The 26,962-nt window shown below is 37.9% G+C and overlaps 1 long non-coding RNA gene across 1 annotated transcript; it reads right to left on the bottom strand.

Annotated features, from left to right (window-relative positions):
* Positions 1-472: 472 nt before the first annotated feature.
* On the bottom strand, positions 473-25,445 carry LOC129533678 (uncharacterized). The gene is made up of 4 exons (XR_008679990.2): positions 25,285-25,445; positions 24,239-24,346; positions 22,776-23,056; positions 473-835 (listed from the first exon to the last, which is right to left on the bottom strand). It is a non-coding gene; the product is annotated as an uncharacterized lncRNA (long non-coding RNA).
* Positions 25,446-26,962: the final 1,517 nt, after the last annotated feature.

The raw sequence follows: 26,962 nt of genomic DNA, 5'->3' as shown, positions 1-26,962 counted from the left end.
TGGAGACACGTTTAAATAGAAAAGAAATAAATAGAGAGCTAGAGGCAAATTAAAAGATAGAGAGTAGTATAGGAAAAAACCATGAACCAAGAGTTTCATCAGTAGTTTCATATCAATATTCAAAATACGGTCAGAAGAACAGAGAATTTTCTGGAGCTCTTGTTAAAACACAGATTGGTGGGCTCATCCTAGAAACTGGTAATTTTAGGCAATCTCTGTAGTTAATTCTCAAGCACACTAACACTTAAGGACCACCACTTGGGGAGTGACAGGAGTAGATCCAGTGTTGCCAAGATGCAATTTCAGACTTTCCCAAAGTCAAAGCTCTGATTATTTTAATAATATTTTGCATTTCGAATATGGATGAAGCCTGGAATTTTAAAAACAGCAGAAGTATATACATTTCCAACAACAAATATTTTACTTCCACCTAAATTTGAGAGCATTTCTTTCTATGATTAACAGAGGGAAAATTCCACTTCCTGGATGAACGATGTTGAACATTAAATTTTATTTTAACAATTCAGAATTCTTATTTTCTAATTACTTACAACATGGAACTTCTGTGGACTTCTTGAATCATATATGAAATTTTCTGGTAATATATGTTTATTTTTCTGAATAAAATGTTCATATAATTTATCAGATTTTCGGGTTCTGTTATTGAGTCTCCCCCAAATTAAAAGCCATTTTTAAAATTTAGTACTAAGATTTTTAAAAGTTGTGTTGCATTTTTGCAACCACAGTCATGAAGAGTATCTTGTTTAATCCAGTTGTTTTCTCTGACCAGTTAGCCAAAGATTTCCTCTTCCTTCGCTCTAATAGGCAGTAAGACCTGAAAGTAAAAATACGATATTTGGCAGATTTGAATATGGAAATCTGAAAGTGGAATCAGATAAATTTGCCAGTTTAATCTTCCAGTACTTTTCATCCTCTTAGATTTCACTTAACTGCTCACAGTTTCTTCCTGGTGTCAAGAGTTCAGACTCTTTCCCTTCATGTACCCATGTTTATATCACCATCTAGAATTTTCTTATATTGACCGGGTGCAGTGGCTCACGCCTGTAATCTCAGCACTTTGGGAGGCCAAGGTGGGCAGATCACGAGGTCAGGAGTTCGAGACCGATCTGGCCAACATGGTGAAACCAAGCCTCTACTAAAAATACAAAAAATTAGCCAGGCGTGGTGGCACGCGCCTGTAGTCTCAGCTACTCAGGAGGCTGAGGCAGAAGAATTGCTTGAATCTGGGAGGCGGAGGTTGCAGTGAGCTAAGATTATGCCACTGCACTCCAGCATGGGCGAAAGAGCAAGACCTGTCTCAAACAACAAAAACAAACAAAAACAACAACAACAACAAAAAAGAATTTTCTTACATTTGACACCAGAGGAAATGAGTATTTTAATTATTTATTTATTATTATTATTTTTTGAGACAGAGTCTTGCTTTGTCAACCAGGCTGGAGTGCAGTGGCGCCATCTTGGCTCACTGCAACTTCTGCCTCCCGGGTTCAAGCAATTCTCATGCTGGGATTACAGGTGCCCCCCACTATGCCTAGCTAATTTTTGTATTTTTAGTAGAGACAGGGTTTCACCATGTTGCTCAGGCTGGTCTCGAACTCCTTACCTCAGGTGATCCACGTGGCTCAGCCTCCCAAAGTGCTGGGATTACAGGCGTGAACCACCGTGCCCAGCCAGAAATGAATATTTTTAAACCCTCAAAGTCCAATAGCTCAAAGCCTATGCTAAAAATCAGCAAGTTTCTATGTATTTTAAAATTCACAGATTTTCCATTTTTAATACAGATTCATAAAAGGAAATTTCTTGCATTGTAAACAGCATCATTCATCAAGTTTATTGCTCCAGCAAGTCTACTTTCAGAATTTACCTGACTGAGTAACCTTTACATGATTTTATTCTTCTGGCACAAATTCATTTCTTAATAAACTTTGGCAAAGGTGAGAGTACAAGATATCCCACCCAGCATACATACACTCTGCAAACTTATTTAGGCTGCAAAACAGTATGTATAATATATACAAAGCCAGTCTCTTGTTTTCTTTACCAATTCACTCCTCCTCCCCATTTAGCTATAAGGGAAAAAAAAGATATACTGAAAATCATATATTCTAAGCACCTTACAAATTAACCAGCGTCCTTACAAAAACTAGAAATCAGTTCATATTTCATGCTTCCAGAGAACATCCAATTAATCACACAAACAAAAGGATTTTTAATGTGCCCGTCATAGCATTGCAACTAGTACCTGCTTGCTCCTAAGTTCCCTGAATACCCTTCACAGATGTCAGTTGCGTCTTAGAATTGGCCTTAGCTTAAATTATATTTTCATAATAAAAAATAGTGTAATCAGCCCAGTATGTGCTTTCTGTGTCTTTTATTTGCACAGGCAGCAGTAAATACAGTAAATATATATCTACAGTGGACCTTTTAACAATGGAGAAAAAATATATTCATTAATATATATACAGTTTCAACATATTTTATTTCTCTTCTCCTTACAAAATGAAACTCTGCCAACACTCGGGGTTTTATCCACATTTCACTTCTGGAGTTTCTTCATAGTCTCAGGGACTATGATCAGGTTAATGATTTGACACCATGAATCGCAGTCATTGCAATCCCCAAAAATATGACCATTTACCAGCATCTGAATATGGCTTTTTCATTCTAAAACCTAAATGTATAAATTTAGGACAAAATTGGCTTGACCTTCCAGAAACCCAGGGGGAAAATCCATTCTTCTTTCTAACACTGGTCTGAGAGGTGGTGCCTCATCAGCACTGCAGGCAGCTGGTGATTCCCAGGACTACCGTTCCCCAGGCCAACCTCCAACCACTATTCTGGTGCAGTAGTTCTGAAGGGGGCTCAAGAATCTGTTTTCAGATCACTTCTCAGTGACACTTATGGGCAACAAGTTTGAGGGTCAGGTATCTAAATGCTCATCTTAATTATTCCAAGTTACTGAACAGATCTTAGAAATGCACATGTTCCAATGCAAGGGTTGGAAGAAACTGCCTCACTCCCACTTTCACACACGTGGACATGTGGCGGCAATGCTCTAGGACAGAGGGTAGGACAGTGCCTGCTGGACAGGGTTAAGGTTTGTGTCACTCTGTGTCTTTCTTGCATCCATAGCTCTTGCCTGTCCCTGAAGAGCAGAAAAATTGGAAACTACATTTCCCAGGCTTCCATGACAGCAGGGCTCTAGCTAGATTTCATCAGTGTCAAGCAGTCATGTACAATTTGGAGGGATGCGAAAGAAAAGAAGAAGCCATATTTCTCCAGCAGCAGCAGATTCTGGCAGGTATGTGACATGGGCAGAGGGGTGACATGGGGGTTTCTCAGCAACTTTAAGAGTCTGAAGATACCAAGGACTTCTGATGGTAGCATTACTGAGATTTCCTAAAAGCAATCTTTCTAATCTATACCCCTTTCCCTCTCGTATCCTTGCAGTGGTTGTGTAAGCCTCTTCTCGGTGTTAATTCTCTTCCTCCCTGAATGTGAAGTGGCTTCTGTTTTTTGGCATGACCGTATTTGTCACTGTTACACCATTATCCTGCAGACCCTCTTGGAGCTGGAGGTATTAACCTAGGCATTTGCACTCTGAACCCATGAGAATTACAACCCAGAAAAGACAGAATCTCCTAGAAAATGCTTAATAAAAATCCACAAACCCCACAGCTCCTGTGGGAAAGCATGTAGTGAATCAACTCATTGAAAATTCGTGGGCTCCCTGGTTTCAGCCACAAGAGCAAAGGTGGCAAATTTGCACAGGGGTCTGATTGTTTCTCTGATTTATAAATTTTTAAGAAAATTAGCTAACTCTATCCTAGTGCAAAGTGGACTCTAATATTATGCCTCATCCCTCACATCCCACACTTCAGAGTTCTCTCATGTACAAGTCTTGGAATACTTCAAGGAAAAGTTTTACTCAAACACGGGAAATCTGAATGTTTCCAAACATTAAATTATTCAAGCGCTCAGGAAAAAATTTATTTGGCACCAGTTAACTGTAGAAACGCTACATGATGACAGATATAAATGTTTGATTTTTTTGTCTTTCATTGGTTATAATTAATACATTTTATATTTTCAAAAGATAGGCAAGAGAACCTGAAAGATAAAATGATTTAGATCAGCTCTGTCTAACAGTAATTACCTTTTCGTGATGATAAAAAATGTTCTGTATCTATGTTGTCCAATGTGGAAGACCCTAGTCACATGTGGCTATTAAGCACTTAAAATGTGGCTACTGCAACCAAAGAATGTTTAATCTTGTATAATTTTAATTAATCTAAAATTAAATTAAATAGTTACATATAGTTACTGCATTGGAGAACATGAATTTTTTCAAACCTATTTGACACAGGTCTTTGTTTTTAAGTAGTCTTCCAAGAATATAAAAATTATATTTAATTAAATACATTTATGAAAAGGATAACATTATATCAAAATGTAAGGCTCTTTAGATAGATAGAGTAAAAATTGGTTGTTGTAGGAATTCAATATGTATTACACTCATATGCATGTTTCAAATTTAAAAAGTAATTGAATTTTTAATTAAACAAGTAGTGAGAACGTTCTTGTAAACCCTTTCAAACAATGCAGATAAACATCCCATTAGCCAGGCTCATTCCCCACATCCTAAAGAAGGAAAAACATTATTATAGGTTAAGTTTTTTTATGTATTTAGAAATATATTTGTATAAAAATGTAATATAATCTATGTATCCATGTTTGGATTAGGGGATATTTTATTGTTCCTAACACGCTTGTATTCACAAACACACACACACATTGTTTTTCGTAACTGTGTGATATTCCTAAGTATGCATTTTTTGGTAGCCCATTTGACCATTCTTCCCTTGCTATAATCTTATGTTATTTATAATTTTTCCTCTCTTATAAACAATACCATAATAAGCATTCTTTTATGTAAGTTCTTGTGTATATTTTAATTTTTACCAGATTGTAAAATTTCCCTCTATGATGACTATAAAATTCATATTCACCATTGCCTCCCACTGATATTATCAAAGTTTTTTTTTTTTGGCAATCTGATGATTCAAAAAAGGAATCTTATTTTAATTTATATCTGCCTATTACTATTGAGGTTAAGCAGCTTTTCATATATCTGCTGAATTTTATCTTTTGTGAATTGACCATTTATATCATTCATATAATTTTTTAAGATCAGAAAAACACACACTAATACAGCAAAACCAGGACTGAATTTTTTAAAGACTAGGGTGCCTTGTACATTAATATCCATAAATAATTATTGAATGAATGAATAAACCAGCCAGCATCATACAAATCTCTCTCTCTCTAAAAAAAAGGGATTAATTGAATCCATTTTGTTCTAAACCCAAGTTCCAGATTTCAGAATATCAGGGCTAGACAGGTAAATGACAGGTTTATATTTATTGTGTCTTATGAAAACTACTTCTAATGCTCTCCCTTATTCTATTAGAAAAACAAATTTTAAAAATTCAACTAAATAAATATTGGCCAGGCACAGTGGCTCACGCCTGTAATCCCGGCACTTTGGGAGGCGGAGGCGGGTGGATCACTTAAGGTCAGGAGTTTGAGACCAGCCTGGTCAACATGGTGAAACCGTGTCTCTACTAAAAACACAAAAATTAGCTGGGCATGGTGGCACACCCCTGTAGTCCCAGCTATTCAGGAGGCTGAGGAAGGATAATCACTTGAACCAAATGGGTGGAGGTTGCGGTGAGCCGAGATCGTGCTACAGCACTTCAGCCTGGGAAACAGAGCGAGACTTAGTCTCAAAAAAAAAAAAAAAAGAATTCAACAAATAAAAATTTATTTAATAACCACTCGAAGTATTTCTGATAGAATTGTTATTCTAATTTCAAGTAATTTGTTCTCTAAGACCCCAAACTCCCTAATGTCTCCATAGCAAAATAAGAATGACATTTCATAAGTTTTTCTTAGAGACAGGGTCTCATTGTGTTTCCCAGGCTGGAGAGCAGTGGTGCAATCTTGGCTCACTTCAACCTCCAACTCCTAGGCTCAAGTGATCCTCCCACCTCAGCCTCCTGAGTATCTGGAACTACAAGCATGTGCCTCCATGCTGGGCTAAGATTTTTATCATTTTGTAGAGATAGGATCTCACTAAAGTGCTCATGCTGGTCTCAAACTCCTGGCCTCAAGCAATCCTCCTGCCTCAGCCTCCCAAAGCACTGGTATTACAGGTATGAGCCACCATGCCCAGAATGGCATTTTAACTGATGCACTTTTCATATTTTACAGTTTTGATCTCATAGCTAGTTAATAAGAATAATTTAATCATTTTTCCATCACAAATACCTCCAAAAGGTTTTCACTTCTGCAATACCAACATTTCTTCTTCTTCTGGTAAAAGTACCCTGTACTTTGTGGGTCTACTCTTCCACTGTCTCAGTTCACATGGCATTCATGAGGCTGACTTCAACCATGGCCCCAAGGTTGGGTCAGGAAACAAAAAACGGCCTGAGTAGCCAAGTAGAGCCAACTATAGGAATCACAGAGATTTCAGAGGAGTAATAGAAAGGCATTATCTCTCCAACATAAGTCCAAAGTGAGTAGCAGCCATTTTGCTATGTGGTCTGAGAAACTCACTTGAGAATGAAACAAATGAAAAGGAAAGCAAAGTCTAGAAATGAAGAGAGAAAGAAAGTGGGGCAGGGGAGGAGAGAACCAGGTCCTGATAATGACATTTAAATCACCAGATTCAGTCACACCTGAAGCCACATCTACAGTTAGATTTTTCAGATATCCACACCCTCCAACACACACAAAAAAGGTCCTTTTTGCTTGAATCCATTTGAATTGGTTTTTTGTCACTTGCAAATAGAAATAATCAGAAACAATGTACAGTTAACACATGTGGACATAGGAGCTCTTTGGAGAGTGATTCTAAATAATCTAATATCCAAATTATTCTACTTCTCTGTTTGTTAGAGACATTGTCTAAATCTGCATTTCTGGGATTGAGCAGAAATGAGGTTGATCTGCATTACTTTTTTTAATTTTTATTTTTTTGAGATGGAGTCTTGCTCTGTCTCCCAGGCTGGAGTGCAGTGGCGCAATATCAGCTCACTGTAACCTCTGCCTTCCAGGTTCAAGTGATTCTCCTGCCTCAGCCTCCTGAGTAGCTGGGATTACAGGTACCCACCACCATACCCAGCTAATTTTCGTATTTTTAGTAGAGAGGGGGTTTTCTATGTTGGCCAGGCTGGCCTCCGACTCCTGACCTCAAGTGATCCACCCGCCTCGGCCTCCCAAAATGCTGGGATTGCAGGCGTGAGCCACCGCGCCTGGCCTGATCTGCATCAGTTTTTATATATAAAATATTTGTCCCATTTTACATTCTCTCATGGAAATAATTGCACAGATGCTATATAGATCAAATGCTGTTATCCTTGTTTTATTAATGAGAAAAATGGACATATAGAAAAGCTAATGATGTTTAAGGTCTGGGACAATATCCAAGACTTTCGACTTATAGCTCTTGCTTATATTTGATCCTGTGCATTTCCCATAGGATGCTAAAGATGAAGTGAGTAAGTAGTAGGAAACAAGAATCTGCTGACAGCGTCTGATGACACCATCCTGCATGTTTCCAGGCCTCATACAGTGGAATCTGCTTTCAGTTTACACTCTACAAGTCACTTTGCTGCTAAAGGTGTGTGGAAGCTTCCTCTCCTAGAGTCATAGCACACAGCAGACACTGCCACCAATCAGAGTCAATGCCAATCCCACCAAATGACTCAATGAAGAGACACTGGAGACAGTGAGGAAGTCCCCATGTACCTCTTGCATCCAGCTTTTCAAACAAAACATGATAAACCATGTAGTGAAGAAGTTAGGCATCTGGATCTGGAATCAGATGAATTTGATTTTGAGTATGGGCTCTGTCACTTTTTAGCTACATATCCACCAGCATGTTATTTATTCTAATTTTCTATTTTATTCTCACTACCCACTCTGAATAGGTTCAACCTCTCTAGATTCTGGTAAGTGGCAGAGATGAGAGAAAGCCATCTAAGCAACTGCTCATGCTTGACACAACCTACCAGGACACCAGAAAAATGAGCCTCTGTCATACTCCTATCCAGCTTCCTTCCAGGCAGTGATGACATAATAAGGTGTTACCATATAGTTTGTTATCTAACTGGACTTACCTTAAAGTCAGATGAGCAAGTAGAAACCTGCACCATACCAATAATCTCTCTAGCCTACAGGCTCAAGGTAATCCTTTGATAGTTCATTCTTTGCATCACAAACCCCTTTCAAATTCTTCCCCAGGCTTTCCTATGAGGTGACACTAAGGGGAATACAATGTGGCTCTAATACTGTCTGTACAGATTGTGCATATTTTTTCTCATTAGAATGGCATGCATTGTAGAGGGGTTCCCATTGTCAGAGTAAAGTTTTAAACACGTGAACATGTTGGAATCCTCTCCATCCTTTGTTTTGTGAGTTTCTTCACAAAGCCTTGGAGATACGTATACCTTTGGTGACTTCATTCATTCATTTCACATATCCTACTTCTATGATCTAACTCTGGTATCCATTCCTTTCCATAAGGCAGTGAACTTTTCTACCAGTTAATATCCCCATTCAAAAAATCTGTCCTCTCTGAACCTTGATTTCATCATTATAAAGTGAGGGTATGGGAGAAATTACGGAAATTATGTTTAAGTGAATAACTATGCATTTTCTAGAGGATATCACCCCCGATTATCTAATTTTGATTCCATGGGAACCATCTTACAACCCTGTAAGTTGTAAATAATTGAAAGCAATACAAAATATTTCCTGTCGGTAGACATACGCATTTTTTTCCAGTTAAGTAGAAGTTTGATTGACTTCCTTTACCACATTATTCAAAGAAATATTTTGCTCTCATTTGTACATTCATTTTAATATTTCTGATCTACAAGTGGGTTTGTCCTTTGGACTGTTTTTGAATCAGCTGTAATATCTGTCTGGTTCTCTCTTTGATTAATAAATAAAGTCTTAAGCATGTATTTATTTTTATATCTGTAAAATAGTCATGATTTAATCTTTTTGAAAATTATTTTTAACAAGATTAAAAACACTACCTATCTCAGGTAAACTAAAGTTTTGATGAAGTAGTGTTTATAAAGCTTACCATGCATTAAGCACTCAGTGAATGTTATCAATTATTATTTCAAAAGAGAAGTTTGATAATTTTTCAACCAATTATTTTTACATTTTTATATACCTTCAAATAAAAGATCCCACGTTGGAGTTGCTAACTATAGATATCTGGACACAATGGACCGTCCCTAAAAATTATTAATAATGTTGACTCCTAGTCTGGCAAACTTAGGTTCAACAGCCCGCATCTTGCGGAATGCTGTCTTAATGAAGCTTATTCCCAAATGGGCATGCTCCTAATTATACATGCAATCAAAATATAGGACCAAAAAACTTTACAACTGGCAACAATAAGGAATCTGTGTAAAAAGTGGAAGTAATTATGTCTACAACATAAAGATGTGCCACCAAAACCAAATAGAAGATGTTAATTCTCTGACTTCTGGCAGATCCATATTATATTGTTCCAAGATACAATGAACTAACTGAAGCCCCCAACAATAATGATATGGTCAAATTTTAATTCATAAGGTGACACCTATAAAGATGTTCACAGACATTTGTTTTAACTTGTGACCAAGTGTTGATCTTTGTCCTACTGACAGAGATTCCTTCAGAGGACCAGTTGGAAGTCAAATTATTTGAAAGATGTTATCACTATTTTTACATAATAAAACAACCAGGTATTGTAATGAATGATTATTTTTCCTGCCACTGATATGATATAAAAGCTGTATTTCATCCTATTTCCCTAAGTGTGAATATTTTCAGTGTTTGAATTTCTAATTTCTTGTTTATTGAAGACTCCATTATTACTTTTTAAAGTTCCCAGTAACATCTACCAAAAAAAAAAACTTTAAGATTAATGATTGATGAAATGCTTCATGTTTAAGGTTCTAAATTACCAAAATTCCAAAGAAATGTTGCATTTTTCTTACTTTCTTTTACTCTTCAACAAACATATTCTATCTCTAAAATACCTTACATTTTAATGTTATTGATGTGAAACTTTTTCTATTAACATGATCTGCTTATCAGTGACTATGTCTGACCTGTATAAGGAAATCTATTTCTAGTTTGTCAATTCAGGTATTTTGGTCATAACACCTATATATCACATATCCTACTTCCAACAGATGGAATTGCCACATGTTTAATTCAACTGAGTGTTTGAAATGTCACAAATACAATTACTCTAATCCTACTAAATCAAACGCACTATGCACATTCCATTGATTGCCTTTGTAACTAGTCATTATTATGGCCTAAAATGGTCAATTGAGAAAATAATCAATTCACACATACCATGAAGGCCATTGCCGGAATAGGTATTCTGAAACCAAGGTTAGCCTAGCAAAATATAGCATAGTTGGAAATATCAAAGAGTTGCAGCCACTAAGTCAAGGTCTTTATGTTAGTCTGTTCTAGCATTGCTATAAAGAAATACCAGGCCAGATGCGGTCGCTCACGCCTGTAATCCCAACTGTTTGGGAGGCCGAGGCAGGTGAATTATCTGAGGTCAGGAGTTCAAGACGAGCCTGGCTAACACGGCAAAACCTCCATGTCTACTAAAAATAGCAAATTAGCCAGGCGCAGTGGCAGGCGCCTGTAATCCCAGCTTTCACTCGCGTCCGTGTGAAGAGACCATCAAACAGGCTTTGTGTGAGCAACAAGGCTGTTTTTTTCACCTGGGTGCAGGCAGGCTGAGTCCGAAAAGGGAGTCAGTGAAGGGAGATAGGGGTGGAGCTGTTTTATCTGATTTGGGTAGGTAAAGGAAAATTACAGTCAAAGGGGGTTGTTCTCTGGCAGGCAGGCGTGGGGGTCACAAGGTGCTCAGTGGGGGAGCTTTTTGAGCCAGGATGAGCCAGGAGAAGGAATTTCACAAGGTAGTGTCATCAGTTAAGGCAGGAACAGGCCATTTTCACTTCTTTTGTGGTGTAATGTCATCAGTTAAGGCAGGAAAAGGCCATCTGGATGTATACATGCGGGTCACAGGGGATATGATGGCTTATGTTGGGCTCAGAGGCCTGACACCAACTACTTGGGAGGCTGAGGCAGGAGAATCGCTTCAACGCGGGAGGTGGAGGTTGTGGTGAGCTGAGATAGCGCCATTGCACTTCAGCCTGGGCAACAGAGTGAGACTCCATGTCAAAAAAGAAAGAAAGAAAAGAAAAGAAAGAAAGAAATACCAGAGACTGAGTAATTTACTTTTTTAAAAAAGAGGTTTAATTAGCTCATGGCTCTGCAAACAATACAGAAAACATGATGCTGGAATCTGCTTGGCTTCTGGGGAAGGGTAGGTAGGGTGGTGGGATGGTAGTGTGCTAGGAGAAGCCTTAGTGAAGGCTAATAGGAATGGTCATTGCTTTTCCCAAATGACTGACTCCAGGGGTTTTGCCATTCTCAGGTGGCCTCATGTTAAGGGACAAAAATCAAATATTATTTTCTTCCACTGTCATCTTCCTCTTGGGGCATTATTTTTCCTGGCCTCACTTTAAATCACTTGTTCATTAGATTGAGCCATTTAGAGATGTTTTAAAAATTTTTAGCCATTTTATATCAAAACATGCCAAAATATCAATACAGGGCATGTCTGGATCTAGCATTTGGTAACACATCATATATTTTTAACATTTTTATTACTTAGTAAGAGGTAAAGATTTGGTTTTGCTCATTAGTCATCTTTTAAAAAATGTTGCATATAGTTATATTGATTTTTTTTTTATGAGAAATAACTCTTTCAACATTCCTTAATGGGGAATATTTTAGGAAATTCCATGCCATAGCATCATATAAATTGTTTGTAAAATTGCACCATTTCAAGGTTTGCTCTAAAAGGAAGAAAAATGCAGTAGTAAAGGCTTTGATAAAGATTAAATAACTGAATTCATTAAAATCAGCTTTTTACCTCATTATGAAGTTTGCCTTTTTCCAAAATACGGTGAGATCTATTATATACCTAATAAATGTTCAGAGCTGAGCTAAAGGCCCTGAAGTTAACGGTTCAGAAAAGCCTGCAAAGATCCTTAATATGTATCTCCCTTCCATCTACCTTCTTCTAATCATTCACTGCTCAAAAACTATTTCATTAATAATTACTATGAGCCAGGCCTAAGAGATATAAGTACATCTTCCTAAAACATTTGGATGGTGATTCTCAAAATCATATATCTGAGCTCTATCTCTGCCTTAATTTCTATCAAGAAAACAAAAACAAACAAACAAACAAAAAGCAGGCTGAAAAGAGAAGGCCTGATTTAGCCATATTTATTCACACATTCTTTCACAGCTATGTTGTTGTTGTTGTTTGGTTTGGTTTTTTTTGAGACAGGATCTCACTCTGTCACCAAAACTGGAGTGCAGTGACAGAAACATATAGCTCATTATAACCCCGAACTCCTGGGTTCAAGCAATCCTCCCACTCAAGTCCTAGTACCTGAGACTACAGGCAAGTGCCACTACATCCAAATAGTTTATTTTATTTTTTGTAGAGATGGGGGGTCTCACTATGTTGCCCAGGCTGGTCTCAAACTCCTGGCCTCAAGAGATCCTCCTGCCTCAGCCTTCCAAAGATCTGGGATTACAGGTGTGAGCCACTGCACCCGGCTCACAATCATGATTTTGATTGACTTCTTATATTCCATATTCTTTTTTTTTTTTTTTTGAGACCGAGTCTCGCTCTGTCGCCCAGGCTGGAGTGCAGTGGCGTGATATTGGCTCACTGCAAGCTCTGCCTCCTGGGTTCACCCCATTCTCCTGCCTCAGCCTCCCAAGTAGCTGGGACTACAGGCGCCTGCCACCACGCTAACTTTTTGTATTTTTAGCAGAGACGGGGTTTCACCATGTTAGCCACGATGGTCTTGATCGCCTGACCTCATGATCCGCCCACCTCGGCCTCCCAAAGTGCTGGTATTACAGGCATGAGCCACCATGCCCGGCCATATTTCATATTCTTAAATGCTGGTAACCTTGTTAAGTATAATGTATTTTTCTCCTTCAAATATTGATTTATATTTTGAGTGTTGCATGCATAGTGTTTGCTTTTATCTTAAGCAATTTTTCTTTTGCCAAAGAAGTAGATCAGCTCCACTATGATAGAAAATAGATAAATAGCTAGATAGTTGATCATTAGAGATAGAGATAGAAAAATATAACATGTTTTTATTTATGAGAAGCTCCAGTCTAATGTATGAAATCGAAACACATGAATTCCAACATAAGTAACATAGACTCCCATTAGTTCTAAGCAAATTGGTCTTCTGAAAGTATTAAAGTTTCCATATTACTTAACTCTTCCAATAATAATATGTTAATCAAATAAATTAAATTAGCAATATTTTGGTAACTGATTTCCATAAACCATAAAAATAGTTCTGGGTTTCAAAAAAAACAAACAAAAACAACAACAACAAAAAAAACCTCATAGGGAGAAGCAAGCATCTCCTTTATATTTTTAGTTGTGCTAAACATCCTAGAACAGTGACAATGTCTCTTCCTTTGCCCAGTATGGATTTACTAACAGGCAAAAATCCTGTATGGATTTACTCTGAAGACTATAAGACTCTGGGTCCCATGCAAGTCTGCTCTTCCAAGTCTGGTTCAAATTGTCTGCTCTTACCATATTCTGCTTTTTTTTTTTTTTTTTTTTTTTTAGTGTATGTGTAAATGCCATTTATTTATTTATTTGTTTGTTTGTTTATTGGAAAGCATTTTACTCTGTTGCCCAGGTTAGAGTTCAGTGGCATGAAGATGACTCACTGCAGCCTCAACCTCTTGGGGTCAAGCCATCCTTCCTGTGCAGTCTCCCAAGTAATTGGGACCACAGGCACACGCCACCATGCCTGGCTAATTTTTGTATTTTTTGTAGAGATGGGGGTCTCATCATGTTGCCCAGGCTGGTCTCAAACTCCTGGGCTCAAGCAATCTTCCCACTTTGGCCTCCCAAAGTGCTGGGATTACAGATATGAGCCACTACAACAGGACTATTCTGTTCTTTTCATAGATATTTTGGGATGAATGTAACCTTCAGTTTTTATCATTTGTCACTGACTGTAGGACATTTACATTTAAAATGTGTCTACATTGCCTCTAACAGGCCCTGACTACCACATTTTTGATGCCGAATTGTAGAAAATGGCTTAAACAATAACTCAGTATGTCTGATCTTAACATAATCAGACGAGATCGGGCGCGTTCAGGGTGGTATGGCCGTAGACCATAACCAGAACTTTGTTGGATCACAGGTGGTTATAATTGCCTGCAGCTCAGTTGGTCTGAATACAATGTAATATTGTATATTCATAAGAATGCAAGTAGTGGTAACTGCATTTTCAGTGAAGTTTAATAAATGTTTTATAGTTTACATAGTACATAATACATGTTATTTGCTGCAAGTAAATAGCTAATAAGGTTTTATCTAACAGGTGTTTTAGAAAAAGATAACCCAAAACATAATTCCTCTCTCATAATAAAAGGATGAACATGCTCTTGTGTGTGTGTATGGTTTATCAAACTAAACTTCTGTAAGTAAAATGTTAGACCTAGAAAATGTGCATTGTGGTGTATTCCCAGTTTTTGCATGTTTGGTTGCAAGTGTTTGAACTTCCAACTTATGTGAAATCAAAAGTAAACTGAGATTCAGGCAAATTGTAATTTTATCTCTGAGATTTCCTGATAAGGTAGTACGTGGAAGATAATCGAGTAATGATTGAAAGACTCAGGACGGGTGGAAAACAAGGGCGGGGATGGCAAAGCCATGGTATACCAATCATCATTAGACCTTCTCTTTCCTTGTAATCAGAACCACCACTCAAAGTCCTTTATAAAATGCCTGCAGGTAGTCTCTACCAACTGACCAAATGTGGCACTCAAAATGAAACCTATTTGCCACCCTGCCTAATTGCATTTAATGACATACTTATTCCACAAAAGACTGGAGGATCAGAAGACGAAAGGTCGTGTTATCAAGAGACATAAACAGGCCAGGTGCTGTGGCTCATGCCTGTAATTCCAACAATTTAGTAGGCCAAGGTGGGCAGAAGGCTTGAGCTCAGGAATTCGAGACCAGCCTGGGCAACATGGCAAAACCCCGTCTGCAAAACATACAAAAGTTGGTGAGGTGTAGTGGCGCACACCTGTAGTCCCAGCTACTCAGGAGGCTGAGATGCCAGGAATGATTGCTCCCAGGAGTTCGAGGCTGCAGTGAGCTACTATTGCACCACTGCCCTCCAGCCCAGAGCAAGACCCTGTCTAAAAAAGAAAAAAAAAAAAAAAAAAAAACAGAAAAAAAGAAAAGTGAACAATGTGGTGTCTTCCATCCCACTTTTGGGGACTTACATTTTTGGAGGCCAGCATTTTATTTATTTATTTATTTTGAGACAGAGTTTTGCTCTTGTTGCCCAGGCTGAAGTGCAATGGCATGATCTCGGCTCAACGCAACCTCTGCCTCCCAAGTTCAAGCGATTCTCTTGCCTCAGCCTCCCAAGTAGCTGGGATTACAGGCATGAGCCACCATGTCCGGCTAATTTTGAATTTTTAGTAGAGACGGGGTTTCTCCATGTTGGTCAGGCTGGTCTTGAACTCCCAACCTCAGGTGATCCACCCACCTCTGCCTCCCAAAGTGCTGGGATTACAGGCATGAGCGACCGCGCCCTGCAAGGCTGGCATTTTAAAGGCCTAGAGAAGTCCTGCAATAAGGAAGCTTGTTTTCCTTAGTTAACCCAGCATTTCTCATTTATTTTAAAAAATAAAAGAAAATCCTTAAAACGTACTTTGCACAACACTTAGAATCTCCTATCCTACTCATTTGAGGCCATTCTGTACACACAGCCCCTCTGTGGGGTGGTTTTAGAATGAGAATACCACGGTATGCTCTTTTCCTCCCACATTCAACAAGCAGTTCCCTAGAACTCCCAAAGTCCTCCTGAGATTTTTGCATACAAAAGCAAATGTCTAGAAGCTGAGCAGCAGCTGGCGGGCACTATACAGCAGCAGCCATACAGCCTCAGCTGATTGACTTCCTGCCCTGTGAGTACAGAGGGGCTCTTTGTGCTGAGTTGTTACATACATGGCATATATTTTACCTACTCTGAATATTTAAGTGGCTCTGTTTGTTTTTGAATTGTCAATCAAATATGTTAAAATTATATTCAAATGTGCCAAAGCCATAATAATCTAAATGAAATCAGATAAATTGCAAGTTGAATAAGTGAAAATTAAAGAATAATTAAATCATACTTCTCTGCCTGTTAAAGATCTCAAAGTTCTAATCCTCTCTTTGTACAGGTAAGACAATGAAGGACCAAAGAAATGAAATAACTGTCCAAAGAAATTGATTTGATTGTTTTTAAGGACCAAGAATAATGCAAACTTGATGATGACAAATTATTAGCACATAGAAAGAGTTTTCAATACATTAAATATTAGATTAAAGGGGCATTGACTTTGGCAAAAATCTTAAAATGATTGCTTATATGGGTTAAACAACTCTCCTTAAAATATATTTATTCTAATTACATCTTATCACTGCATTCTCTTTATCTCTCTCCCTAAGAGAGATACATACATATATAGGTATGTAAAATCTAGGTACATATATACCTATAAAGACAGGCCTTTGGATGTTCAGCACCTTAATTTCTTTTCATATAACCTATAAGCTATCATATAACCTATCCTATTCGTCTCTCATGGAATACATATGTTCACCCAGATGATGGGTATGCTTTATGATAATAGAATTATAGAATGATTAGATAGATAGATTTGTCAATTATAAATAATAATGCTCAGGAATTATTTAAACCTTTCTTAAATTTCAGCCGTTACATGGGTTCCTGCTTTTATAATTTTCACACAGTTATAAAATCCCCAGTATTGCCTGTGAAAATATCAAGGCTGTGACCTCATTGCAACAGTAACACAGAAGCTAAAAGAGCAGGTTGCAAAGCAAACCTTATCTTTAGTTTTTACACATTTCATTCAAACCTATGGTGGTTCTGGGCTGGAGAGTGAAAAGGCATCAGAAGGTCAGGTTTTCAAGGATCAAACTTTCTATTGTTCTTTGAATCAGAGATTGTATGTGAGCGTAGAGCTTTGCATAAGAATTAGTCCTCTTCCTTGTACCAAGTCAGCTATTTTCAGCTCAGCCTAGCAATTTTCGATTTCTTGGTTTGTAACTATGGCAATGAGATTAAATGGCATTCAGTAAAATTCATTTTACAAATTAGCTTGGGAGGGTGTCCATGACTGTGATGAAGGAGCAATACAGAAATACTAGGAATCGAGAGGGAAATTAAATCGGGTTTTGTAATATTCTTCAAAATAATCCTCAAAATCATCTACTGCCAGATGGCAGTTTGTGAGTGATGTATAGTGACTTGAAATAAAAACAATCAGATAACGGCTTGATAAATTCCTTGGCTCTGCATAAGCCACCACACCTCTCCACTTGCCTCCCGCCATCATACAGTGTCCTTTGTCTGGGAGTGCCTGAGTGTCAGTAGCCTTGCCAGAGTCTTTGATCTGGGAGTTTTTATACTAAATAACAGTCAAATCAATTTCAAACACCTTCATTACAGTACACAGCTCATTATGTTCTAGAGAAATGTTTAGCTCCAAGCCCCAGGCCACATTATAATGAGTACAGGAGTGCACACTAGTGTATACACACTCTACAGTACAGCTCCATATTTCCAGGGGATGGGGAGATCACCACAGGTCTAAGTAAAAAGCAAGCATTCGTTTGCGGCCTTTAAAGGTGGTTTCCTGAAGTTTTAAACCATTTGCCATAAAACATAGTTTTAATCTTGTTACGCTGTTAATGTTTTTCATCTACAGCCCTTTTCAAAAGAAAAATGCATATGCAGACATAGGAAAGAAGGAGGTAGATAAATATTTTTTTCAAATTCTTAATGAGTGAATGTGTATGTGTGTGTGTGTGTGTGTGTGTGTGTGTGTGTGTAGACAACTTCTTTTAAATAACAGATATAAAAGAATTACTTTTGGGGCGGATTTCCATTATTCCCACTGTTGGTTTAGGCAGAAACTCAAGAGCCTCATTAAGGCAATAGTTTTATTTATACTTGATTTGCCCTTCTTACTTTGGGAAGGCAGGAAAATGAACAGAACCTCTCATGATCCCATTCTGCTCTCTAATCTTTTTGCTCTTTCAATGTCCAAGTGACCATCCATGAAATTTTTGGCATTACACTTGAAATAAATGTGACACAATGTTGGCTGCCAGTGTTTTTTTCTCTCTGATTTAATTATAAATTCTTGCTAAAAGCCAGTAACAGGGAAATTACTTCACTGGACACATAAGACATTATCAAAATTACTTCTGTTTCTCTGTTATTAGAAATATAAGCTAGTGGAGTAGAAATCCTTTTTGCTGTCACAATTGATTATCATAAACTAATTGTTTATAACTCTAGATGGAAACAAGTGCACACTGGCATATAAATAATCATAACTTGTTCTTCTTGCCATCAAGGCATAGCCTGTTTGGTGTCTGAGAAAACACTAGTGTAGCAGAGGAATTGCAAAGCTTTTTTTTTTTTTTTTTTTAATGAAAGCATTGTTACAAAGATAAAACAGATTTTTTTATGCCACATAAGAGAGTGATAACAACTTTCATGTTGACCTTGAAACTCTACTTGAGAACAGGATTCAGCAGTATTTTTAGTTAGCTATGAATATCTTAGAGGTATCTCTGGGAAGAAAATACTCCTTATGTAAAAGAAGCATTTGAACCATCAGTTATAATGCAGTATGACAGTCAAGGTCTGGCACAAGGGCCTAGATTACTAAAAGCAGTATACTATCTGCATAATCCAGGGTCGGCAAATGGAGATGAAACAGGCCAAACAAAAATCTGAAATCAAGACTTTTCCTTCAGTTCATGTCATTGGAAGCCTTGGTTTCAAGTGGCAGAGGTGATATTGTCTGGAGAACAGAGAAAGTTCACCACTCATTAAGGATGCTGCTCCAAATTGGTCTATGCAGATTAGCTGGACCCATGACTTATTCTCAAATGTTGAAATTCAATACAAAATGCCAACTAACATCCACAGTAGGAAAGAATTAGAAGGTTCATGAAACATCCTTTGCATTAAGTAAATAAAGAAAGAAAGAAATTCAGAATTATGGACAAATTTTGTCTTAGAAACAGATTTATCTTATAAAGTTATCTAGTATGTTTATAAGATAAGGATTTGCCTATAGAATAACAAGTGAGTCACTAAAATTCATTTCATACCTGACATTTTCAGGTAGGCATAAATGAAGAATACATATACGGCAATTTCAAAGACTAAATGTTACTTCGTTTAAATTGGCTATTTTATGCCTCAGCCTAAATGTTTTTAGGAATGAAGAATTGAATTGCTTTGAGTCAGTATAAAATAAAAGATGTGTTGAAATGCACATGTGGACTTTTTTTTAAAACAGGCATTAATGGTCTATAATCAGAGAACAAATCATTAAATAACAAAGCAGTAAGGAAGGTGAATTTTTAAAAGAAAACAAAGAAAAATTAGTACCGTAGAACACATATACACAGAAAGCTAGATAAGTAAAGATTCCTCTGTAATTATTGAATATTATTATGAATCAAATAAGAAATTAGTATTCCTGCTTCATTAGCTGGTAGCATCTGCTCATTAGACAACAGAAATGTTTGTAGTTTGGAAAGAAAAAGTAGGCTTTCTAAATAAGTATCAAAATGACCCACCTGTTACATTTCTAACCTTTTACATAGCTTTAGAATTCTATAAGCAGGAGAAAATTGCAAATAAGTCTTACCCTGGTACATTGCTGGTGAGAATGTAAAATGGTACAACCACTTTGGAAAACAGCTTGGGGCTTCCTAAAAATATTTAACATAGTGTTAAACATACAACCCCGCAATCCCACTATTAGGTCAATACCAAAGAGAAATGAAAATATATGTCCACACAAAAGTTTATATACGAATATTCACAACGTCATTATTCATAAGAGTCAAAAAGTGGGAACAACCCAAATGTCAATCAAAAGATGAAAGGGTACATAAAATGTGTTATATTCACACAATGGAATAGTATTTGGCAATACAAAGAAATGAAGTGCTGCTACAACCTGGATGAACCTTGAAAACATTATTCTATGTGAAAGAAACCAGTCATAAAAGATCACATTTAAGCTGGAAACCATCATTCTTAGCAAACTATCTAAAGGACAAAAAACCAAACACCGCATGTTCTCACTCATAGGTGGGAACTGAACAATGAGAACACATGGACACAGGAAGGGGAACATCACACACCGGGGCCTGTTGTGCGGTGGGGGAAGGAGGGAGGGATAGCATTAGGAGATATACCTAATGTTAAATGACGAGTTAATGGGTGCAGCACACCAACATGGCACATGTATACATATGTAACTAACCTGCACGTGTGTACATGTACCCTAAAACTTAAAGTATAATAAAAAAATAAAGAAATAAAAAACATGAGAAAAACCAAACAAACAAACAAAAAAATCACATTATTGCATGCTTCTGTACGAAAGATCCAATAGACAGATCTCTAAAGACAGAAGGTAGATTCATGGCTGCTTAGGGCTGGTGGTGGAGTGGGGAGAAAGGGGAGTGTCAGCAAATGGGTACTGGGCTTCCTTTTGGAGTGATGAAAATGTTCTAAAATTGATTATGGTAATGGTTGAACAAATCTATAAATATACTAAAAACCACTGGGTCCATTGAGTCCCATACTTTAAACAGATGAATTTTATGGTATGTAAATTATATCTCAATAAAGCTGTTTTTTTAAAAAAGGCATATTTCAACCAGCTCAGGAATAGGATGCTTAAGTTAGCCAGGAAGCTGCTGCTGAAAAGAAGCAAGAAGATTCAAATAAAAGCCTGATTTTCATCCCTGGTTGTTTTCCTCTCTTAAGTATTTCTTTTGTTAGCAATAGAGCTGGTTAGTCTACATATTCTCTCTTTCTCTCTCTCTAAGTTGGAAAAAAATACTCAGACGAAAACCCAGGGTTTACTGGGATAGGGAATATCAACAGCTGGTGAAAATGTTGGCTGTTCTTCATCTTTTAATTTGTGAATGTCCTGACTGTGTCGCACAAAGCCCACCTCTGATGGAAGGGGAAGGTCTACTTGTAACAGGAGCCTGTGGATAAGGTTTACTCTCCCTTCTGTTCTGAACAAGGAGAACAATGCACAAACTGAGTCATTACATAGCTGACAATAGAGCAGATCAGAAAGAGCCAATGCTTATCTGTGGCTGAGAAGACTCAACCATAGTTCTTTTTACCTAAGCAATTTTAAACCCCTTTTCACTTTTTTAATCAGTAAGAAAGGAAGCTCTCCTGTTTAATTGAGAGAGCAACATTCCTAGTATGACTGAATACCACATGGTCAGAATTTCCACCTGTCCTTGAAAAAAGATAGGCGTAATCTGCTCCTGGCTGCAGTGGGAAAGAAGTTTTTTTGTTGTACTGTGTTGTTGTTGTGTGTGTCTGTGTTTTTGTTTTTTTTTTTAATTCTTCCCTCATGGGACAAACCTCATCCATTCCATTTATAGAAAAGGTTTCCCAGGAAACTTCCTTTCAGAGCTAGGAGATGGATAGAGAGATGCAAACTGAGACCTTAGGGGAATGTTAATGAAGAGCATGAATGTCTCTGCCTTGTTGTGGGACTTGCACATTGACAATGGCCAGGAATATCACTTAACAGGAGTGAAGACTGTTTCCTTGGAATTCCACAGTATGGGCGACTTGACTAGAAGAGCTGAACATTGCTTTATCATTTGGGCCAAGAAATGTCTGTTCTTACCTGTGAACATGGAGATTTCAGTCTATCTCTTCCCACTCTTTTTGCCTGAGAGTCATATGAATCTTGATTCTCTCTTTCCAACTAACCTACAGTAAAGGGAATTCCACCACTTCTCTTCTGTACTCACCCTGCCTACCCACTTCTAAGTGTTTTGATGCCTGGTTTAAAAAATCAAGGTCAGATATCAAATAGTCATTGTCATCTGGTTCATTAAGGATTAATTTCATTAACACACAGGTATTTTTACTTGCTGTGAAATTCTGATTATAATTGATATTTAGGGTTCTCTTTTTCCCTGAAGAAAAAGAAGCCTTCTAAGATGTCTGAAAAATCTAGACAATATTTTTATCAATATTTTATAATACTGAATGATAATAATAATAATAATATTTTACATTTGGGTAGCCATTCACAAAGCACCCTCATATCCTTGTCTCATTGGAGACCACCAACAGTTATTATAGGTCCAAAGATGTAGTTGTTTTATATATAAAGAAGGAGTCTAGAGAAAGCAAAATGTTCATCTAAAGACCCAAAAGCAGTAACAGGAAAAGCCAAGACTGTAACCCATGTCTCTAAAACCAATCTGCCTCGTGCAGTGAATAAACATCAAACCTAATCCTCCCCTAAACGAAGCCTTGTGTCCCTCTCTCAAGGGTAAAATCAGCCCTGTGTTAGACAAAAACTACATCAACAATTTAGTAAACAAGATTTGTTCATTTGTAAAGTTGTCAAGAACAAGAGTTGGAATTAAGAAAGAATAAAAACAAGATGTTCACCAAGGGCTAGAGGGTTACCTGTAAAAAAGGCTCATTAGGCTGGTTTCTCTGTCCATGGTCAGACACGTGATCAAGGCGCACAGATAAAATATACGGCGTCTCCCATAAAGCCTCCATAATTCTGCAGCCAGAAGTAATGTCTCCTCCCATGAACTCTACATGTCCTTTCCTTATTTGACATTCTGCTGATCATTCCAAAGGAAAGTTGCACGTTATCTTGGAAAGAACACTGGATTTGGAGGAAGAGAACTAGAGTTTCAGCTCTGATTTTGGGCAAGTCACTTAACCTTGCTGAATTTCTGAAAGATAGATATAACAGGGTTGTTATAAGGCTTAAATTAGCTAATACTTTCAAAACAGTTGGCAAATAGTAAGTAATAAATGTTAGCTATTATTTTTATTAATCTAACATACTCATTTTATAAACAACAAACAGTCATGGACAAAAGAAAAGGCTAACACAAAGGCAAAAGGATATAAATAATAATAATACCCAACTAGCAGGACTATTGTGAGAGTTAAGTGTACGTGACTTGTGCCTTACAAAATGAAAGTAATTTGTGTACATAGGCTGATATACCATTTGGATTGAATGACCTTGAAGGTAAGAGCAGTATCTCTTATTTTGTCCCTTGCCCAGAGCCTTGAAGAGGACTTTTACAGAGTCAGTGCTAAATAAGTGTTAACTGAATTAATTCCACATACATCAGGACATCAGACATTTTATCCCAAGGTTATAGATGATCTAATTTATTAATTTTTTAAAATCAGTCCTTCTGCAGATTCAACTTGGATCTACTTTTTCATTATAATATCAACAAAACACCATTGATTCTTGATTTGGTAACCTGATTGCTCTGCCCTCTGGTGTAGAAAACCCTTGGACCAATTAGAGCACTTGAGCTGCTAAGTAAATTGTTTTTCTGCTGAGCGCGGTGGCTCACACTTGTAATCCCAGCATTTTGGGAGGCCAAGGCAGGCGGATCACCAGGTCAGAAGTTCAAGAGCAGCCTGGCCAACACCGTGAAACCCTGTCTTTACTAAAATGAAAAAATTGGCATGGTGTTGGGTGCCTGTAATCCTAGCTACTTGGGAGGCTGAGACAGGAGAACAGCTTGAACCCGTGAGGCAGAGGTTGCAGTCAGCCAGGATCATGCCACTGTACTCTAGCCTGGGCAACAGAGCTAGATTCCATCTCAAAAAAAAAAAAGGAAAGAAAGAAAGAAAGAAAGAAAATTGTTTTTCTACTATCAGTTGGGTCTAACCATCTAATAATCAAGCATACATTTAGGTGTAGTATGAGTTTCTTTTTCCAGAAGTTCATTTCCATCAAGAGTAGGTGGCCAAAGCTAGGACAAGGTGAAACTCCTTAGCCATAAATACCATTCTGAATTACAGGTCTTCTATGCTTGCAACAAATCAATTTCTTCCAAAATCCATGGCTCACCTCCTTTACTTGTTTGCTAGCCCACACATTTTACCTGTTTTCCAGTTGACCTTGCTAGGAAAAGGGGATGTGCAGGCTCTAGTGGATTCCTCAGAAGGTGTCCAGTACACATTTGCTCAGAAAATTCTTTGCTGGTGATGGTCTATTAGGGGAGAGACAAAAACAAAGGCTTGGGAAATGTAACAGGTGTTTTGCTTCTTGAGATGAGTTCTGACAGTAGCATCAAAAGCCATGGTCTAAAGGTGTGGGTGAGCTGATATTGCTCTTTCTTTCCTTTAAGCTGATATTGCTTGTTCCCTTTTGCATATTTGGATAAAGATGAAAATTTATCTTAAAACTCCTTTGAAAGTCATAATTTTGTCCAGGAGTAAAGTCAACTCCAGGATACCTATACTGAGTATTCTAGACATTTCAGACTCAATGTTCTTTGTGGTTGAGAACGAAATTTTAGATTTTTACTGCATCATAGTTTTTTGTCATCGGAGCTGCCTCAGCATCTTGAAGCGATGGTCTTTCACAATTTAAACAATGGATCCAACACCTTAGAAAGTTCAATTAGAATTTGGATACCTATGCTGGGCGCGGTGGCTCATGCCTGTAATCCCAGCACTTTGGGAGGCCGAGGTGGGTGGATCACCTGAGGTCAGGAGTTCAAGCCCAGCCAACATAGAGAAACCCCATCTCTACTAAAAATACAAAATTAGCCGGGGTGGTGGTATATGCCTGTAATCCCAGCTACTCAGGAGGCTGAGGCAGGAGAATTGCTTGAACCTGGGAGGCGGAAGTTGTGGTGAGCCGATATCGCATAATTGCACTCCAGCCTGGGCAAAAAGAGTGAAATTCCGTCTCAAAAAAAAAGAATTTGGATACTTATGAATAAACTGGGAACACGACTTTGAGTTACTGGAAGAAGTTAGAAACATTAATTCAATTTTCTGATTAGGAAAAAAAAAGCACTATTTCCTAAGTTTCATACTCTAGTCTCTCTTAAAAATGATTCTAGGAGCACAATGCCAAATTATGGGCATCCAAGGACACTCTGGCTAGACAAAAAGGAAGAAAACTAGGTGAGCAATGAACCTTATTAGCATGTGTCCTCTCAGGCTGATGACTGTCATTAGGCTGCTGGAGAATGACATCATTTTCTCTAAGAGGCAGTCAGCTCGAAAATGTCAACTATCTCCATGAATTAATTCTCGCAGCTGCTTTATGTTGCCTTCTGCTCCTTGCCAAAAGAAATGGACATATTTCATTTCTCGGATCTGTCAGACATGTTGCTGTTTTAAATACTGCATTTTAAGGCCAGTCCAATCTGAACATACTTTGTTTTGGGAAGCCTGTTGAAAAAAACATTGACTTCAATAAAGTAAAAGTTCAAGGTGCAAAACTGTGTAATCCCTTTTTTGGCACAAATTGCTTTCATTTTGTAAAGTCATTATAATGTCATTTTTTTTCCCAAAGACTTCTATAGTATGAAGTTGTAGGAACACTTATACTACCCTGGTGTTGCTATAAAATAGTGATACAAGGAAGTAAAGATAGGAGTGCAGAGAAGAGTGGTAGATTTGAGGGGACAGTTATAACTGCAAACACCACTTAGTCAAAAGTTTTTGCCTCTCAGTGTAGTTCTTTTTCACTTCATGAGACACATAAGAAAAAAAAGGGTCATTTGTTAATTTATTCAATGATCATTATTGCATGTCTGTATTTGTGCACAGTCTGTGCTGGGCACTAGGAAAGCAAAATGAATTACATACTTACCACCTGTAAGAGAGCCCCAAGTTTAGTCGGGGAGAGAGACATGTCAAGGGAAATATTAAATTAGCTTGAAAATTCCACTGGGCTCGGTGGCTCACACCTGTAATCCCAGCACTTTGGGAGGCATAGGTGGGCGGATCACAAGGTCAGGAGTTCGAGACCCATCCTGCTTAAAACGGTGAAACCGCGTCTCTATTAAAAATACAAAAAAAAATTAGCTGGGCGTGGCGGTGGGCACCTGTAGTCCCAGCTACTTGGGAGGCTGAGGCAGGAGAATGACGTGAACCTGGGAGGCAGAGCTTGCAGTGAGCCAAGATCACCACACTGCACTCCAGCCTGGGTGACAGAGCAAGACTCCATCTCAAAAAAAAAAAAAAAAAAAGAAAGAAAAAGAAAAAGAAAATTCCATGAGAGAAAGAGACTCAGATATTTCTGAGATGAATTTTTTAAAAAGATTATATGTGTTTACATACACACCCACACAATCCCGCATGTAGAAGTGAGTGAGAGAAGATGGAAAAGAAAGGCAGAAAGCCGTCTCAAAAAAAATAACTACAAGCTGGGTGCAATGGCTCATACTTGTAATCCCAGCACTTTGGAAGGCTGAGGCAGGAGGATGGCTTGAGCCTAAGAGCTTGAGACTAGCCTCAGCAACATAGTGAGACGTCGTCTCTATTAAAAATTTAAAAATTAGCTGAGCGTGGTGGTGCACGCCTGTAGTCCCAGCTACTCAGGAGGTTGAGGTGGGAGGATCTCTTGAGCCCAGGAGTTTGAGGCTGTAGTGAGCTATGATCATGCCATTGCACTCCAGCCTGGGCAACAGAGCAAGACACTCTCTCAAATAAATAAGTAAGTAAATACATACGTATCACGAATAACTTTCATAGGTGACTAAAGCAGTGGCCGTGATACTAGAAGCACTAGAAGGAGCTCGGCAATCCCTTGAAATAGACTTCTTGTCTGCTGTCTAATGTCTAGAATACTTTAAACTGAAAACAAA

This window comes from Gorilla gorilla, chromosome 4, assembly GCF_029281585.2.
Source record: "Gorilla gorilla gorilla isolate KB3781 chromosome 4, NHGRI_mGorGor1-v2.1_pri, whole genome shotgun sequence".
In the NCBI taxonomy this organism is placed as follows: domain Eukaryota; kingdom Metazoa; phylum Chordata; class Mammalia; order Primates; family Hominidae; genus Gorilla; species Gorilla gorilla.
The sequence above is the reverse complement of the archived record's forward strand: the minus strand, read 5'-3'. Positions and strand labels throughout refer to the sequence as shown.